Source organism: Myiozetetes cayanensis, unplaced genomic scaffold (genome assembly GCF_022539395.1).
Source record: "Myiozetetes cayanensis isolate MyiCay16 unplaced genomic scaffold, myiCay2020 scf12, whole genome shotgun sequence".
NCBI lineage: Eukaryota > Metazoa > Chordata > Aves > Passeriformes > Tyrannidae > Myiozetetes > Myiozetetes cayanensis.
The window spans coordinates 25,077,433-25,095,277 of record NW_026086826.1 but is presented as its reverse complement, the minus strand read 5'-3'; the positions used below and the strand labels follow the sequence as shown (position 1 = coordinate 25,095,277).

Sequence of the window (17,845 nt, the reverse complement as noted above, 5' to 3'; positions counted from 1 at the left end):
TGTTGCCAGCCAGGGAAGAGCCTGCAAAACCAGCAACATCCAAAGAGGCAGAGAAGGGCAGCTCCCCCAGGAATGTTCATAGCATGAAACCCCGGTGGCTGATCCTCTTCTCCACCACTGAACCCGTGGGGATGGGACCCTTCCTCCACCCCACCAGAATGGTCATTTTCCAGCACCAGTGCTCAGCATTCGTGTCAGTGTGATCGTGGATGTTGGCCAAGGAGTATCGGAGTTGTGGAGGTTTCCAAATGTGCTCTGTTCCTAGAAGGGACATTGAATAAAAAAATGTGCTGAGAAATGGTTTGGCAAATGGTTTGGAGGAATTACGCTTTCCTTTGGCATGATTAATAATGGGGATGTGGGGAAAAGATCAAAATAATCAGACTCCTTCTAAAACTTTGCTGGGCTGAGCCACGTTCAAAACTCAGTCCAGGTGTTAAAAGTCAGAAGGTCTCTGAGTTTGTCCCAGATTGACTCCAGGCACGATTCAAGCTTCTGAAAAAATCCTGGTGCCTCCATGAGTACATTAAACCTCCCTCAGGCAGAGCCATGGCCATGGCTCTGAGGTGTTTGGTGTCACTGTGCAGTGCTCAGGTACATCTTCTTATGCTTCACAGCTGAGATGGGAACTGGGGGAGTCCTGTCTGTGCTGCAGAGAACATCCCTCGAGACCACCATCATCTTTGCCAAGGTCCTTCTGAAAACATGGCTATCCACTGTCACTGTCAGGAGGTACCACAAGGTGGGAATAGGGTCATTCTAAACTGGCCATGACGGGGCTGGATTTTGCTGCAGGGTGTGCACTGGCTGTTAATCCTGTTTTAGGGCAACCTCTTCATAGAGAGAAAAATTCTTGCACACCCAGTGCAAGAGAGAGGCAGGAAGGAACCTCCTGGGGGAAGTGGCCGCCCTGGCTCGAGCTGGTCCTGTCTTGTTTGGAGAGAGCTGAGAGGATGCTCAGCCTGCTGGGGCCATGGGTGTTGTTAGCACAGAGCAGAAGCTGCTGGGGAAGAAGCACCGGTCTGTTCTTCAACGGTGTTGACAGTCACAACGGCCAAAGACAAGGGGACCTTCCTACCTAAAAAAGGTAGCCAGGCACTTCTCAAGTGAATTGCTTCCACATCAAGAAATGCAGGTTCTGTTCAAATGCAGCAGGCAGGGAACTTCTGCAGGTTCCAGCTGGACAGGGGAAACCTCCTCCCAGTGAAAGCAGTTACAGAGAAAGCAGATGCTTTGGGTAAAGACTTTGATTCTTTTTTTATTTAAAAGTAGCATCTATGTTATGGGGGGGGGGGGGCAGTGATTTTATAAGCCTCAAAAAGGAAAGAAATCACTTTGTTTGACCTTCCTTTTCTTTTTTCTCCCGTGAATTTTGGTAAAACTTTTAGAAGTCTCGGTAGAGGTCAGCTCCAAACAGGCTTTAAAAGTAGAGGGACAAAAGCCATCAGTTGCTGTCAGCGTCCGGTGCCCATGCCCAGTCGTGTTCGGAGAGCGATACTGCGGGAAGATTTGGGGAGGTACAGAGGGGCTTTCCTGTTATTCTGGTGCCATCTACTGGTCCGAGCCCACAGGAAGGTCTGTGGCAGCGGGAAACAGGAGCCAAACGAGTGGATGGTGTGGTGTGGCCGAGGTCCCACAGAGCCCTCCCTGCGCAGGGCACACGGATGCAGCTGGGGCTGCGCTCTCCGTTGTCTCCGCTGCTGCTTTGTGCGGGTTTAGTAGTTACAAAGACCAAAATGTGGGGCTTGGTGTGCTCAGTCAGAGCCCTGGACTCTTCCAGCTCTGGCCTCACTGGGGAAGGTGAAGGGGTGTGATGTGAAGGTGGCAGCGGTCGGCAATGATGTTCCTGCTGCTGTGCACCGCCTGGGTTGTCCGTGGAATCCTTGCTGAGCTCTGCTGGGATTTTCCTTCCAGCCATGTCCTGCTCTGGGCTCTGGGGTGTTTTGTAAAAGCTTGGTCTCTCTCAGCTGCTTGGTCTTTTGTTGCTGGCGTTAGTAATCCTCTCTTCTTTTACTGAGCCATCAAATTTTCAAGAAAATTTTAAGAGCTGAATTATCTTCATGGTTCCTGTTCAAATTGTCAAAATGTGGTTGAAATTGGCCAGCTACTCAAAGAGAGAGATCAGAGGCGAAGAGCATGTTGCACTGTAAGCGTTTTCTCTGGAAAGCCAGTTGAAACCAGCTGGGAAAGCTGGGCTGCCCTTCTGGAAGGCACCTGCAAGGGATTTGGTGCCCAGAGCAGCCCATCTGAGGACACAGTCTCCTCTCCAGATGCACAGCTCCTGCTGGAGGCTGGTGCGAGCTCTGCCCCCTGGTTTCTCCTCCTCTCTCCCCTGCCACACATTCCACATTGGCTTTGCTCTCCCGGTGGCTGGGCCAGCCCCGTGTGGCACAGCCCTGAGGCGAGGATGTCCTCTCTGTTGTGGCTGCTTCAAAGGGCCAGGGCCATCTTCGACTTGCTTCGCTCCAGTGTGGCAAGTCGTGCTTTGAGCAAGACACAGCCTGCCTTGAACTCAGCCAGCACAGGGAGCAGGGAAAACCAGGAGACGGGAAGAGATCTTTGATGGGGTTTTCCATCAACCTTGACCACTTTTTTTATTTTACGGTTTAAAGCAAACCTTCAGCAGGAGACCTAATGGCTCAGTAGCAGGATCTGTGCCATGCAAACGTATTCTCTGCTCTAGCAAACACAGGAGGTGTTACCCCTTTGCTTACTGTCGGTAGTAACTTTTCCAAGCGCTTGGTTTCCAAGCCTTGGCATTTCTCAGGGTTATTTGAGAATGATTTGAATCTCTCAGTGATTTGAGAGAAGTCAAAGCCCTTTCTGTGTGAAAAGTAGAAGCCATGGGGAGTTTTTGGACACAGGCTGTAGGTGAAAGCTGGAGAGGCTGATGCTCAGGTACTGGGGACTGCCAGGTAGGAGAGGATACCCCAGAGCCACCTGAGCATTTGCAGAGATTTGGTGCTGTTTTGGGGCAGCCCGGCCTGTTTGAGCCAGTGCTGGTGGAAATACAGGGCAGATGTGTGGCTCAGGGGGATGTGGGCACCCTTCTCTCTGCACATGGGTGAGTGCAGCAGCAGGTCTCCCGAGGCAGGCGGTGAGGATGAACTCTTGACTTTGGCCATAGGCTGGCAGGTAACCAGGAAAGGATACAATCTGTACCCAGGACTGAGAATGTTACTATTTTATCAGCTCTGTGCCTAGGTAACAGAGTCAATTAAACTGCCAGAACAACTGCAGAACAAAAGTCTGAGCAACAGAAGAGGCTTGTGGGAGAAATCTGCATGTTATGCCACAGCCTGGGCTCAGCAAGCAAGAGGACTTAAAATCATCTGTGTGTAAATGATAATCCTTGGGAGCACTTTTGCTCCCCCGTTCACACGAGGCAGGACCAGATTCCTGTTAGCCACAATGAAATGTAATATTTGTTTTAGTAACTCACCCGTCCTTCATCGGGGATGAGCTCTCCAGCTTGAAAGGGGTTTTTCATCTCCATCTCCTGCAATCCTTCTAATGCTGGGAACTGATTTGGTCGAAATATTACTTGGATTTAATTTATGTGGAGACTTGGGTTTTTCTTCCTATTGCTTTTGATTCAGGGAAGCGTCTTTATTCACCAGGGGCACTTAAACTATCTGCTGAGTAAAAGCAGTGTCTAAGCTGGGAGTGGTCCCTGCATCCTCTGTGAGTTCAGCAGGCGCTGGTTCAGGAATGAGCCCATGGCAGCAGATGACATGCGGTTTGATACACTCCTTCCCGTCAGATGTTGGGAAATAAAACATGATTCCGGTACAATCATTTGACAATGTTGGCTCGCTCTCCCTATGAGTCTCTGTGTAAGGGGAGTAAATTTAAAAGGCCAGTTTTTTCCCTGACAGAAAGCTAGGAGAGGACTCCAGGGCCTGCCTTCCAGGCTCTGCCCTATCCAACATGCTGTCTGCCTGCTGGAGCGGGAAATGGCTGAAATTTTCGGTGCAGTTGCCTCAAGCTGGGCATTTCAGCCTGTAGTTAGTTATCTGACTGCAAGTGGCTTGAGCATCAAAGCACTCTGCAGGTGAGTTTAGCTGTCACAATTCAGCTTTTAAATTGGGTTAACGGGCCATTGACAGACCTTTACCACCAGCTTTTGCCTGGCTCCCTAACAGCGTGCCCTGAGAATGTCACTGCCTGAACATGCTTAAGTCCAGTGTCACTACTGCTGGGACTCATTGAAGGACCGTGGCTTTTCATTTATTAATTTATTCTTATTCTTATTCTTATTCTTATTCTTATTATTTTGGACTCCAGATTCTGGGGTTGTGTTAAAACCTGGGATTAAAAAAAAAGCACATATCCGGCAGTGTGTCTAAGGCAGAAGGATGATACCCAGCCGGCTTTGAGATTTAAAAAGAAACAGAGGGTGCACTGAGGGAAGGCCCAGTGTGTCCAGAGCCTGTCTCAGTGCCATTTTCTTATGGAGACAATTGTGTGATTCTCAGAGGATCCAACTTATATTCCATGATAATTTGGGTTGGTCTCATTCTGTCTGCTCTGGCTGTGCATGAGCAGCGCCGGGGGGCACAGCCATGGCAAAGCTGTCCCACCTCCCCAGCCCAGTAAAGACTCGCAGACACACCTAATTTCAAGCCAGGTGACAATTCTTAGGCTTGCAGGAACCGGAGTTAACTCAGAGGCTGCAGACACCATCCAGAGGGTCTGGGTTTTACAAGTGTGTGGCTCACAGGGGCAGGCTGCTGGCTGTGGGCTGAGCTGGCTGCAAAAAGTCTCCTTTTCCCCCTTTATTTTTTGTTGTTGCCGCACAGATCCTCTGAATAGTTAAATATCCTTCCGGGGAAAGGTAAACAGAGAGTCTCTGCCCAGTGAAACCCCTGTCTGTGTAGGTCTGCTGCAGCTGTGTGCCCCTAACTCGGGCTGGAGAAGGAAGCAGTAAAGTTTCCGAGTGGAGAGATGGGAATGTTTTACAGCTCACCCAGCAGGCTCTGGGTTTGCAGCAGGAAAACATAGCTCAGGCTGACCTCTCCGGAGCCCCCTCTGAGAGCCGAGGTGGAGACTTGTTCTGGACTGAGAATCCCTGTCGCTTTTTCCAGGTTAACTCAAGATAGTGCTGGTCCAGCTGAGGGACAGCCTTTCCCTCTCTGCAGAGCACTCTTGTGTGGACACAGTGTTCGTCCTGAGCAAACACCAGGAGGGATTTTTGACTCTGAGGTTTCCTTTCCTGGAGCGCTCTGCAAAGCCAGAGGGGAAAAATGTTTGAGGTCCTGGGGAGTTTGGTGACAGAGCTCTTTCTTTCTCCTGGTGAGGTGGGAATAATCCTGTGGGACAGGGACAGTGAGGCTGTCTCTTGTCCTGGCACACAGCTGAGCTGTGCAGGATTGGGAGGTAATGGAGCTCCCAAACCTCCACATTGAAGCAGAGCCAGGTAACTCACTCTCCATGCTTCAATCTGTCCCAGCTGACTATCCAGCCTGGAGGAATGGGATGCTTTCCTCATATTCCTCCTTAGCAGTAATGAGCTGCAGGGTTAACGAGCTTGGGGTACCTTGCTCAGTAGAGGAATGTGCTGCTGTGTGGCCAGAAGGTTCTTTGCAGCCTGGTTAGAGGCAGCACAAGCAGCCTGGCTCAGCAAAGCCTCTGCAGAAATCAGCTTGTTTTGTCCCAAACCCTGTGGCTGAACTTGGCAGGCACGTGGGCTGGAGAGTTGGGGAGAGGGATGTCACCAGTCCTAAAGCAAGCAGCAGCCTCCTGAGAAGGGGCAGGAAGCACTGAATTCCCAATCCCCCTGCTGAACTGGCAGCTTGTGCCGAACATTGTAGCCGAGCGTGTTTGCAGCGTTTTATGGGGCATAATCTGTTGTCATCGAAGCCGATGGCAAATTCTGTACTCTCTGCAGCTGACGCTAAATAGGTCTTTTGAAGGTTGTAATTTCTCGCTTAGCCAGTGCCAGTTGCGAATACTTTGTGCTGAGGAATAACCCCTCAGTGCCAAATAAAATACAGGGGAAGTCTGTGGCATGTTTTTCAGCGTATTGTTAGTTACAGCCCTCCTGACAGAGCACATTCTATGCTGAAGATGAATGCTTGGGAGTCTCTTGCCAATTTGTGTCCGAAAGGGCTTTTCTTGGATGTTCTCCTCTCTGTGGAAAATGCTTTTCTGTTTTTCCAGCAAACATTTAATGAGCTGTGCTTAAGAGAAAAAGAGGGCCTATTTCAGGACCAGACTGTTCTGCTTTAGTTCTCTCCGAGCCGGTTTGGGGTTCAGAGCACTGGTCTCTGTTACACCACGTTGCATGGCAGTGGTGGTTGCATAGCAATTTTCATGATCCAGGACCTGCGTGGATGATGTTTCAGTTCACCCAACACCACTCTGTAGTGTCCCTCAGCATGGAAGTGTGTTTGCAGCTGGCCCATCCCAGAAAATCCAGGCTCTGTCCAGGCTGCGGGTACAGTTGTTGTCATGTTAGGACACTGGATTCCCATGCTGGAATTTCAGTCTTCCCATTTGAATTCAATTTCTGTGACTGCAGGGGAGCCTGGAGAGCTGGTGTGAGTGGGCTGGGACGTGGGGTGGTTGGAGGACGTGTCTGCAGGGATGCAGGCTCGGGGTGGCCCGGAGCTTTGTGTCTGGTTGCTCCCAGCTGCTCACCAGTCCCAGTTCAGCATGTCCAGCACCTGGCTGGGACCTGGCAGTGGCAGGGGAGGGCGTTCAGCCTGAACCACACTGTCCATCCCTGGTACCTCCCTCTGGGAGATGTGTGGAGAGCTGCATGAGGAGGAAGGAAGCCACCTCTGACCGGGAGTCACCTGCACACTCACTCCTATGACCAGAGAGGTTGGCAGAGGTTTCCTGAGGGAATGTGAAGGCTCTCAAGGTTTCTGTGAGCAGCCAGAAGCAACTGGGCTTTCTTTCCCAGGGACGAGGTGATTTCAGAAATCCCCTTGAGGGATGCTATTGGTGAAGCAGAGAGGAAGCCCATCCCATGCCCACTTCTGTCTAAATCAACCCAGACGTTCAGGCCCTGTGATGAGAGTTGAGTCAACAAGGTTGAGAGTGATCTGGGGCCCTGTGCTCTGTGCCCTGTTAGCCCAGACAATGCTAGGAAATGGGATCTGCAGTGCTCACAAACACACCAGCTACCATTTGTAACTGAAATGAAATAGCTGCTATGTACCTTTATAGAAAGTATTTTAATTACTTGCTGTTCATTTATTTTCCGTGCTGTGAAAGTCAACAGCATGAATGATGGGATTGTAATGCCAGTGCATCCCACTTGTGATTTATCTTGAAGTGATTTGCTTTTTGTCTGCCAGATGTGTTATGAACAAAGAGAGTGGCAGAGCACATCCTCCCAGAGTGGGATGTCTAAACAGATGGGTGAGGCAAAGCAAGGAAGGAAGTGAAGGCACAGAGGAGCAGGCTGTCTTGCCCACAGTCTTTTAGCAAGCTGGAGCCAGGGAGTTTCCCAGGCTGCCAAATCCTACCCTGCCTGCCGTCCTCAGCTTTGATTTCTTTGCTGGCTTTGTTGCCATCTCCTCAAATAATCAAACTGGGAAAGTGGTGAGGGCTGCAAGGATGTGAGTCTGGCAGAGAACTGATGAAGTTGTGTCACCAGTCCACCTTTACCCCAGGGCCAGATGGAATTTGCACATGCTGTTCAACCTACCCTAGCCCTGACACAGGTCCCTCTAGCTTGTCTTAAGGATCTCTGATGATGGAGAAATCTGTATAACACACGCTAATCACCCCTGCAATCTTGAATCCGGTGGAAGGTCATTTACTTATTTCAGGAGGGCTTTGATCTGGATGGTTTTAAATCTGCACATACATACTGTGTTGAATGTGGCCCTGATGCTCGGCATGCTCTCTCTAAATGTTCTCAAACATTGTTTTTCCTAGGGAAAAACATCACCTAATTCTTATAGGTTTTCTTGAGTAGTCTCTTTATTATTTGGAGAACATTTTTTTTCCACATTTACATTGCAATTCATATTCACATACCAGTGTTTCTTGGCTTAAAAAAATTTTTGTGCTTTGTGCTCAACTTATTTTATTTTTTCTTTAATTGTTAGTAAAAACACACATAATGAAATAACCAGCAAATGAATTTGCCAGAGGGTTGATTAAAATAAATAAATAAATAAATCACAGGATGTTTTCCTAGGGGAGGAAAAAATAATCTGTTTTAAAATTTCTCATTAAACGTAATTGGCATTTCTGGACATGAGTGACACTAGGAAGTTTGAAAAAATGCCCATGCTAACAGGCTGGGGGACAGGAATTTGCTGTGTTTGACAGGCTGTGTATGAGAAGGATGCAGCCCTGAAAACTCGGCAGCACGGCCTTGCCAATGTGTCTAGACAGCCCATCTCCACGGGGGAGAGGGAAGCTTATTGCTTGGACCTGCTCCATCTGGGACTGCTCCGATGAGACCAGACCACTTATGGTCTCCTTTATCCACGGAGACTTTCCCTCCAAGGTTGCTCAGCCCTCGTTGCCTGGTGGCTGACGATCGACGTGAACCAATTCAGGTGAGACATCGAACCTTTCGCTGGTTTTGAGGTACTCCTGTGTTGGGTGAGGATGTGGCTGGCAAGGCAGTAGAGGTGATTCATTATCTAGAGCCTTTAAAAAGGCATAAATGCTATTAAATTGTGCTAGAACAGCAGGATTTGTTTGCTAACCCTGCACCAGGCCAAAAGCACTGTTTTGTGGCTGAGATATCCCACATTTCTGTACAGGCCCTTTAAATTGTTTCATCCTCCAGGTTAGAGTACCTGACATTTATTTCAGACAGATTAAGGGCAGGAATAAGCAGATATTCTGTAATATATTCATCACCTGGAGGCAAAAATGATTACTCCGTATTAAGGATCGTTGTTTCCCACATATCCCTTGTTTGCCTCAGTTTGCAAGAGCTCCGACAATTGTTATTCCTCCTCCTCTGCTGGGAGTTGTGCCTTTCAAACTGCGGTGAACCCTGTGGAAATACAGACGTTTCCATTTTTCAGCCCTTTGATTTAAAATTTCTAGATGATTTTTCGACCCTGGCAAGGAACCATTCAAAATACATTCCGAAATATTCATCATTCCAGCAGGCTAAGGAACATAAGATGGAGCAGTTTATTAGCTAATGTGAAATGCATCCGCCGTCCAGAAGAGGCGAAAGGATGGAGGTGGGTCTGAGCCTGCTTTCCCTTTGCATCCCACAGAGCTGGGGTGCGGAGCAAGCTGGTCTGTCCCATCTGCCTTCCTGTTTGGCTGAACATCCCTGTGTCTGGCAAAAATCCCCCAGAGACCAGCAGTAGCCTTGTCCCACCTCCTTGGCCCTTGGCCTTAGAAGAGCAGGTTTTCTCTGTGGACCTGGGGAGGAGGAAGTTGTTTTCAAATGGCCTCCCATTCTCTGATCCTTTTCCTCCCTTAAGCAATGCAGGACGTGAGGGTCCTTTTTCCCCCACGCCGTCAGATGCTCAGCCCTTGGAAAAGGCAGGTGGGCTCGATGCTGAGAGCTGGGCTCGAGTTCTGTTATTTCTGGATCGTGGATGCCATCGTTTTTCCAGTTGTGATTAAGAGGGACCCATAAAATGCATTAGCAGTGAAAAGCTGGATTTCTGAGCGAAGCTTTGCGGCGGCTCCAGTCCAACTTGCTTGGTAGAGGCAGTGGTGGTGGTGGGCTGATTTCGCTGAAACACATTTGTTCTTGGATGCTCATGAAAGGGGAGCTCAGCCTTTGCAGAGCTGCTTTCCATGTTCTCGCCATGGTTTGTGCTTCCCCTTCTCCTGGCCCGTGGCGCCCTGCGGTCCCGGCACAGTCGTTCCGTGCCATGCAGATTTCAGCCCTGGCTATTTCAGCAGCAAACAGATGCAATATCCATCGAGAACAGCGTTCCTGCCTGCCGGTGATCCAGCTGGCACTCGCAATCCCACAGGTCATTGTCAGTCTGTTTGTGTGGGTCCTACGTACCAAAAAAACACATCCGAGTGAATTTCCAGATCCAGTCGGGAAGGCTTTTTAATAATGGCCCTTCCCAGCAGCACAGTGGGCCTCCATGGGCACCTGGACCAGCGGAGACATTCACAAAGCTGGTCAGCCTCGAGTCAGTCTTTCCTGGGGCAGACAGGAGATCGCTGGGGAACGTTGCAGACTCTTGTGGTTGCCACAGTGCTTGGAAATGAGCCCGCTGAAAGGCCCGAAATGCCGAGTGGTTCATCTGCAGTGTATGTGTGGACTGAAAAAAAGTCCTTCCCAAAGCACCCCTTTTCTGTCTTGGTGTATCCACACCACCCCCCACCCCCGTTTTTTTTTCATGGTACTTGTCAGATTTTTGCAAAAATGTCTGATTTTCCTTATTAGAAAGTTTGTGTAGGTGAAGTTCATGAGGATTTTTTGCCACTTTTTTAAAGTACATGAGTAAATTTAATAAAAGCAGTGTTGCCCAGAGTTCAGGTGGGTGTGCAGTGGGAGGGGGAGTGCCAGGTCCCCACTTTGTGGCTTCTGGCTGGTGCATCCTTCTACCTGAGTACTAACAAGGAGGTTTAACCTGCTGAATCTGAATCGTGGCCATTGGAAGAGGGTGGAGTGATTTCTACCTGTGTTGGTCTCAGGGTCCCTTCTGGGGACTGGATAAGACTGAAATGTGCCATCCCAAAGGGCTGGAGCAACCCTAGTTGCTCCCTAGCAACATCATCTTTGCTGTCTCCAAGGGGCTTCTAAGGAATCCAAATCCACCCCATGCTTGGTCCCTGCAATGGGGGAGTCTCCCTAACATGTTCCGTGCTTTGTTGTTAGTCTTGTCCCAGCAGCTTGTCATCAAGGGTATATTGATCCCCAGGTCCTGGGGCATAGGTGACACCTGTTCGTGGTTTGTGTCCAGCTGTAGGTCAGTGGGTCACCTCTGTAGGTAAAGAGAAGGGGACATCAGCAGAATCCAACAGTGAAGCAGGTGGAAATAATAGGTGTACCTTTTGCATAATGTGCATCCTCTGGAGCTCTCTGAGTGTGGAAAATAGATGAGGAACCCCTCCATGCCTGATTGCAGTGATGGTTTGTTGCCACTGTCTTTGGGGCAGCTGGTGGTGTGTATCCAGGTGGACATGGATACTGGCCTTCCTGGTGCATCAGTCTGCTGCTGCATGGGAAGTTTTAATTCTAGGGTCAAGCTTAAGAACAGTGGTGACTGAAGAACACTGAGCTGCTGTGCTGGTTTGGATATGCACCATTTACACCTCAGAGTTAAAGGGGGCAGCGTTACACAGCTCGGCCTTTCTAGGCATTGCAGAAGGGAAGGGAAAGGGTGCTGGAAAGGAGAGGAAAAAGATGTTTTCTGGAATGCACTAGGGCAGGGAGAGGGCCAAGAATACTGAGAGGCGGTTTTGGAAATGAGAAGATACCAGTGGAGCAGGGCGGAGGTTGGGAAGTTTGATCTGGGCTGCTTGAATGCCATTCCTAAGATGAAACATCAGGACACATGGCACAGGAAGGGGAGCCGATGGGAAGGGGATGTTGGGGTTGCAAGTTTTACCCCGACCTTGCAAAGCCAGGAGTTCACACGTGTTCTGCCCTGCCAAACACACTGATCCAGGGTCTTAACCAGGAGCTAGGAAGGGGCTGTGAAGGCTGAGGGGCTCTGGCTCTCCAGGAAGGTGTGGTGTGGTGTGGTGTGGTGTGGTGTGGTGTGGTGTGGTGTGGTGTGGTGTGGTGTGGTGTGGTGTGGTGTGGTGTGGTGTGGTGTGGTGTGGTGTGGTGTGGTGTGGTGTGGTGTGGTGTGGTGTGGTGTGGTGTGGTGTGGTGTGGTGTGTGGTCATACTGGCACCATTGCAGCGAGTGGTTTGGGGAATGATACCTTGGGGGATGGTGCTGGGGTTTGGCTGCGTGGTTGCATTTCTGCTCCTCTGTCGTGGATCTGACTGACATAACGAGGGGCTCAGGGGGGGACACAGCCCCCTTGGATCCCGTCCTCTCCCGAGCCTGGTAAATCCACGCCGCTGGATCTCCGCCACGGTCTGGTGGTTTGCTCTCTTTGTCAGTTACAAAGCGCAGTCTCACAGAACACGATTTGCCGCTGGCAGGGTTTTAAAATATGTGTTTGCTTTTGATTATGTTTTTTTTTTTTAAATTAATTTTCCAAGGATCAATGTGGTAATGCATATAAAAATTACAATATGTAAAACAAAGTATAAAAGCATACAAGGAATTCCAAACACATAACATACTGTGCCTTGGAGCTTATGAGATCCATACAGTGCTTATTGTATTATGGGAACACTCTGACCCCAAGACCCGGCGGAAAAGCTTGTTAGAAGAGCAGGACTAAGCCATGTGCCTTGTGAGCTGTAGGATGCCCAGAAGGAAAACCCCAGTGAATATAAAAGCAGAGCTGTTACAGCAGAACTCAGACCGGTCTGTGGGATCTAGGGGGACTTTCAGTGGCTTTGTACCAATTTCTGGAGAAGGATGTATACTCTTCCCCCCACACATGTTGTTCTCCCAGTAATTAACACTTAACATCATGTCTTTCCAGGGAGACTCTCTGAATTTCTATTGGATCATGATTACTTTTCCTTTTCCCCCTTGAACACCATTAGTTCTGTCAGCTCCAGCAAGTGGTACCGTTGACGTGGTTAAGGAGGATGCACATCTCGGCTGCTGCAACTGCCCATGTGCTCTACAGGTTGCCACCAGATGAGAGACAGAGCACCAGAGCTGAAACCACCCTAAGGCTCATATTTGCCTTAGGATAGGGCTCTTGGCTGCTCGTGCTGCCCTGGTTGTGTGTCAAGAACAGGGCAGATTGGGGTTGCCGTGGGACACGATTGCAGAGCCACAAAAATGCAAAGCAGAGCACAGGGAAAGGTCCCTGCAGTGCCCAGTAAGTCCAGGTGAAGGCTGTTTGCATGCTAGAGGCTCTCCACCAGGAAGGTGACAACCCCAGAACCTCATTCCTGGTGGGTGAGAGTCACCGGCTGGAGCTGTGCCTTGAATCCCACATGAAAATCTCCCTTTTGGCCTCAGTGCAGGCGGGAGGTTTCTCTGCTCGAGCGCTTGCCCTGATGGAGGACAGCGAGGGTTTCACCGTGGGCGCTGGGGAAGCTGTGGTTGTGCAGGACCTCAGTGAGCTCCCCTGGTCTGGCAGGCAGAGCCAAGTGCAACAGGAGACCGTGGGCACGTTATCCATGCTATCCATGCAAAAGCTATTCACAGCTCTGTAATGATATGTAATTGTTTGTATGCGGTCAGCTGAAAATTACCCTGATAGGTTCCACATTGCAGACACTTCGGAGAGGAGCTGCCAGAGTCCCATGGGCAGTGCTGAAAATACACACACTTTTCCGTTTAATATTCAATCTCAGGTTTTTTGTGAAAAATTCAGTATCCCCTTGCTGAAGCTTCATGCTCATGCACAAAACAATTTATTATTTGTGTGCAAAAATTGAACCTAATTACGAGATAATCACAAGGAAAGTCTTTTAAAAGAAATAAAGCAAATGATAGTTCAGAAATCTCTGTAGTCCGACCTGTAATCACAGATATAACCTGCTGTTATCAGGGCTTGGTATTGCTGGTCAGCAGGGCCAGCTTCAGAATGTGAGTTAATAGGCATCTCCTATCTTAACACATTTAGTTTTCTTTAAGTGTCATCTTGGTTTTGTATTTCCTGCGTTTCTGATGGCTGCTGTAGGTACTTAGCGAGTTGTCCGTGTTGCTTTTGTGTGCCCTGAGGTTAAACCTTATTTTCATTTGAAAATACTTTTCATGCATGGAAATACATATGAACTGAAGTTTGTTCTCTCCGGGGAGGTTTTAGAAAGATACTTCAGGCATGAAATCTTATCCCTGTATGTCCCCCTGTCCCTCTTCTGTCCCTGCTCGTGTCTGGCAAAGGCAACAGATGTGTCTCAGATTGGTTGGAGCAGGGTTTTGGCCTCAGGTGGATTTTGCTTGTCCCCATCCCTGCTTCCCACTCCCCTACCTAGTGCCTTGTTTTAGCTTTGATTAAACCTTTTGGGTCTGGGGTTTGTTTTCTTATGTTTTTACGATGTAAGGTGACAAAGCTACCCTGCACCCGAAGAGTTGCGGTGTTTTGGAGCGACAGAGTGAATCGAAAGCAAAGCAGAACGTGTCTGCAAAGGGCTGTAACTGTCTGGAGGGCTGATGTTGGGGAGAGAAGTTTACCTGGAGCCTGGGGGGACCCACGGAAATATTTCCACTCAAACTTCATAAAACTTAACTTTAAACCCAATAAAAACCTCTGCTCCTTCCCCTTCTGTTCTCCCGTTTCCTTTCTTTCTCTACCGCTCTGGATAAAACTTCCTCGTTTTTTGGCTTGCAGTATTTCTTTTAATTTTAAAAGAGGCTTTAGTTGCTACCTTTTTAGTTTATAGATTGTTATTCTTTTTTGCTGTGAAATAATTTCTCTTTTTTTTTTTTTTTCTTAAATCCATGCTCAAATTTTAGTGGTAAGCTCTTGTTTTGAAGGCTGTGATTAAAATGTGATTCCTTATTTTCTTCCTGGAATCCTTTCTCAGTTTACAGTTTATATAAGTGGTGGGACAAATCTTTCCTGCCTTACCGTATATGACACTGTGGTTAAATGTTTCCGTCCCCAACTTAATTAAATCCAGTTGCTTACTTCCAATTCAGATCTAATTAATGTACTGCAATAGCTGGTTCTGGGCTTAATGGAACCGGTCAAAACTTTTCAAAACTGCCCACACAATGTAAATCCCATCTGGAAATGAGTTTTTGTTCTGACCTGGAATGAAAGCAAGTATGCACAAGCATTCCTGCAAACTGGAAATCCAAACTATGTTGCGGTTGCAAGTGTTGGTGCAAAAAACACCAGTCTGGTAACGTAGGCATTTGGTTCCCAACTCTGTTTTGTTTATGGTGCATTGGGTTTTCAGTGTGGCATCCCAACAGGAGCTGTCTGATGGTGCCCCAGTGACAGCCACAGGCACTGGGACAGTAAGGGGCATAGATTGGAGTGTAGGGAATTATGGATCTGCCTCGCTGCAGGAGGAGAAAAGAATAGGATATTTCCTACTGTATCTTTTAGGAGCGCTCAAAAATGCTTCAGTGCACTTGTGTAGGGCACCAGGATTTGGTTGTCATGGATGAATGTAGAGGCAGTGCAGGAAAACACAAATGTGGAAACAGGAAACAGCCAGCGTGAAAGGTTGGAATTTTGAAATGAAATTCCCAGATTTTCCAGCATTGGGTTCCTGAGAGGGGAGCGTGCATTTCGATCTCTCCGGGGAACACATTTGCGAGCAGCTCAGCTTTTGGGATGTTTGTAATAAAATTTTTGTGATTAAAAGAATGTTGATGAAAGACTTCTGACCTATCTAAAAAACTTTAGAGCTGTTTTCCTCTCTGTTTCTGCTGACTCCAGTCACCAGTGCTGTCAACAGTGTTTAGGAATACCATTATTCAGTGTTCAGTGTTGTTTCCTGATAAAGAAATAATGGCAGGAAAAAAAAATCCCCTGCTGACATGTTGAAGGCAGACCGTGTGTGCTGTGAGCAAGGTGACACTTGCAGGCATCTGGGGCTTAGGTGCCTGCAGTCCCTCGTTAGCAGTTTGTAATCAGCATATGGCATGTCTGCATGGCAAGATGCAGGGAGTGATCAGCCCAGCCATGCTTTGGACTAAACTATTAGATATTTTTCCCCTGCTACCCAAGTCACTCCTGTAGACATTTGGATCTAGCTGTGTCATGCTGTTGCACAGGAGGTGCTGTGAAAGGAGAACCCAAGAAAGGAGAACCCAAGAATCCCAACCCTCCCTGTCGCAGGTTGTGCTTCGCTCTCAGTCCCCTCCATCCATCTATGTCCTGGAAAAAGGGGGTGACTCACATCCCTGCTCCGTGCCAGCCTCTGCTGGAGGTGTGTTGGTGACCCGCCCGTGAGTCACTGCAGCACGGACACTGCCTTTCCTTGGACAACTTTCCGTTCCTCGGCCCTGCTATTTTTGGGCCCAGTAATTACGAGGTGAGCCGTGAATCACCGCCGTCTCGCTGTACACCGGGAGGAAACCAGGCAAATTGTGTTAACGTGCTTGGCAGGAGGAATTCTTGTTCTCCAGTGTTTTACAGGCTTTGGCCCTTCTTCTCGCTCCCCAGAGGGATGTGCTCACCCTTCCTCATGTGGAGCTGTCACGCAGGATTCAGGAACGGCCAGACAGCCTTGGGCTCGTGTTCCCTCCGGCCGGGTGTAGTTTTCTGGGCAGAAAGTGATGCTTCAGAGGCCTGGAGGGGATTCCCAAGGGGTCCCAAAGGCCTTTATTGATTTGTTCATACAGTCCACATAGGCAGGGTTTAGATTAGAAAATAGTATTAGATGGATAACCATGGAGGAGGCCAGACACACGTGTTGACGTTGGCCTCTAGGGCAGCTGGGCTTGCAGCGTTTGTGCCATTCTGAGGGACGCTGGTGTGTTGAGAGGTGCACAGCTTCACAACTATGTCAGAGCTCCCCAGCAGAACCAGGGGGCAATAGCTGACCTTTTTGTGAAGGGTTTGATGGTGAGTCAAGAGAGGGACATGTGGGACTTTCTTCCTTCTTTCCAAGGGACGGACCTCATGACAGCATTGCCCCCTCAGCAGGGAGGAGTGTCAGGGTGTTCTGCACAAGCAGTGGTTAAGTTCCATCCCTCTGCTTCTCCACTTTGCTTCCCACCACCTAAGCAGGATAGGTTCACCTGTAGCCTTGTTTTAATTCCCTGGCATTCCTACACATGTTTTTCTTACACATTCCTGCCTCTGCCAGTCCCTTCCCAGCTGAGCTTTAGGATTCAATGTGCCTGTTAAAATCTGGTCTCCAAACGCTTCTTCTCAGATACAAGAGAACCAAGGGCATATTTTTGCACCCAGGAATCCCCAGGCTGGAAAGGAGTCTGCTGAGGATTGTCAGGCTGTTGGAGGAGGATTGGGGATGGAGGCACTGTAAACCTGCAGGAATTTGAAAAACCTACTTTAATTTAAGAGGAATGTCCTTTTGTTCCCAAATGGATGGGCCTTGCTCCAGAGGCATTCAGGTGCAGTAACTGGTACCAGATGGGCTGTGAAAAGCAACACAAACAGGTGGTGAGGACAACAACCACAGACTTCAATTTCCTTGACAGCTTCTCCCTGTACCTTCCATACCCCCTGGAGAACAGGAGGATGAGGGAACCTGTCATATCTGTGTATGGCAAAAGGAATGACTGTCGAGAGGATGTTCTGCAACTGCATATAGCAGGTCAAGCCCTTTGACTCTCAGTGGTGAGGCTGACTGTCATCTGGGCCAAGGTGCCTAGTTATGAACTTATAATTAACTCACATGTGCATTTTTATAGATACAGTGATCAGTGTATTTTAGTGTATGCTGACATGGATATTGGCTCAGATCCCCCCAGGTGTAACTGCTGCTCTGCCACCCCAGAGAGTGGGACCACACTCACATTGTCCCGCTGTGCTTGGGGGAGTTGAAGGCTGGGGCTGCAGGAACATGGGAAGCCTTGATGTTTCTGGAGGGATTCCACACAAGCTGGAGCACTTGAAGAGGGATGTGTACAAGGCATGCCAGTCCTGCAGCCTGCACGGACTGTTTTATGGCTGCAGGAATGGCCTCCTGCCTTCCCAGGCTGGTGCCTTGCTCTCTACTTCCTTCAGTGTGGCATCCCACAGTAACTGAAGTGTTTGCTGGGCTGTGACTGCTGTGATGAGTGAACATACTCTGGTACAGGAGATGTTGCTCTGCAGCAGCACTGGAAAAAGGAGAAATGGTGCAGAGCAGATATTTGCTAAGAAAAGCCATTTCATGGTTGTACCAGCTCTGATGTTGCTCCAGTGACCATCGGCACAGACAGCAG

At 48.9% G+C, this 17,845-nt stretch overlaps 1 protein-coding gene across 1 annotated transcript in view; it reads left to right on the top strand.

The window, feature by feature from the left end:
* Nucleotides 1-17,845, top strand: part of PRRX1 (paired related homeobox 1) — a 40,668-nt gene that overhangs the window by 13,068 nt on the left and 9,755 nt on the right. The window lies entirely within an intron of this gene.